Consider the following 1,856-nt stretch of genomic DNA (forward strand, 5'->3'; position numbering starts at 1 on the left):
GTTGAAACGTACCACTCATAACGATGATGATGCAGTTAGGCGTGGAAAATTTTGGGAGTAATTTAGTTATTTGATTTGTTTCCTTTAATTTTTAGTGTAGGGTTAGTAGGAAAATTGGATTTTTATTTCAGTTGCTATTTAGGCTAGTTTCCAATATATTTAGCTTTTATTGTTACACTTTGCCTGCCTTTATATTGATGTAACTTAATGAAGATTTCTGATTTTGAAGAATTAAAACTTGATTGAGATTTTTGGGTGTGAAACCATGGCTGCCGTGGGTGATTCTCTTATTTCCCCTTTCTAATGGTCTCTGTCTATCCCTGATCTTCTCTTGTTCTTCCTAATCCTTTTTATTTCCTGCTGTTTATTTTCCTGATTTGAGAAAACTCTGTTCTAGGTGACATTTCCAGCCCTAGTTTTTATTGAGATTGATGATTCATCTCTTTTGATACTCATCGATTCAGTTTGAGGCTTTAAGGGTTCAGTCTCCTCCATGGTTTTAAGTATCGGTGCGTATCGTGCCGTATCGGCCGATACGTATCCGTATCGGTAGGCATCGGCACGATACATACCGATACGCTACGGGGAATTTTGGGCCCCCTTTTACGTATCGCTGTATCGTGCGTATCGTACCGTATCGTACCGTATCGGTACCGATACGTACGATACTCTACGATACGAACTTTTGAAAATCTGGAAATTCCCGAGAGTATCGGTATGTATCGACCGTATCGTGCAGTATCGAGCCGTATCGTACTGTATCGGTACCGTATCGGTACGTATCGACTGAAAATATGAAAATTCCCGTGAATGTGCCTTTTATTGTTTGAAACGAACACTTTAAACTCTCACCAATAGTTTTCTATATTTCTCTTCTTTCTTCCCCTTTGATTCACACATCTTTTTGGAGACTCAAATGGTAGATTGAAAGAAACATTGTCGAAGTGAATGGTTCAAAGAAGGAGAAAAACATAGTCCAAGAAGAACCTTGAACTTGAAAGTTGAAAATTTTGAATAGTAAGTTCTTGAATTTTTACTCACTTTTTTCAATTTTAACCTTAGATTTTCAAGTTTTTTTACAAATCTAAGGTTCATCATAGGGGTGTCAACCGGTCGGGTCAGTTCGGTTTCGATCGGGCTTAATCGGGCTTAAAGACTTTCAAAGGCTACACCGTGTCCGCCCATTTAACTAATCGGGCTTAGTTATTGAGGGCATGGTACACTTTATATTCGGTCGGTCGGCCTCGGGCTATAATCGGGCCACCTTAATCGGGCTTTAATCGGGCCTTAATTGGGCTACGGACATGTTTAATGTTAAACGGGCTTTAACCGGTTTTTAAACGGACCCTCTTTAAAATGTGCTCTTATATTCCGGCCCACTCATGCAAACCCAAAAAAATGACAATAAATTAATAAATGATACCAAATATAACCATTATTTAAAATATGAACATGTTTTTACTTTTTAGTTTTTACTTTCTAATTTGGGGGGTAAAATAGGTATTCTACAATCATTAAAGGGTCGGGCTAGGCCAGTGCACAATAGGCCGGTCTCGATCGGGTGTTAAACGGTCGGTCTCGGTCGGGCGCCCGACGGTCCAAGTAGCAAAACCAAGACCGACCGTTTATAAACAGGCCGGGCTCAAGCCCGACACGTTTAATAAACGGTCCGGGCTGGACCGGTCTATAAACGGTCGGTCCCGATCGGTTTAGTCGGTTCGGGCCACGAATTGACACCCCTAGTTCATCATACTTAGAATCACATTTTGTGCATCATTATTACATGAAATCATTGGATTTATAAGGATTTACAAACTTTTTTCAAGAGAAAATGAGGGTTTCAATTTATTTCAAAT

The sequence above is a fragment of the Macadamia integrifolia genome, chromosome 13, assembly GCF_013358625.1.
Source record: "Macadamia integrifolia cultivar HAES 741 chromosome 13, SCU_Mint_v3, whole genome shotgun sequence".
NCBI classification, from domain to species: Eukaryota; Viridiplantae; Streptophyta; class Magnoliopsida; order Proteales; family Proteaceae; genus Macadamia; species Macadamia integrifolia.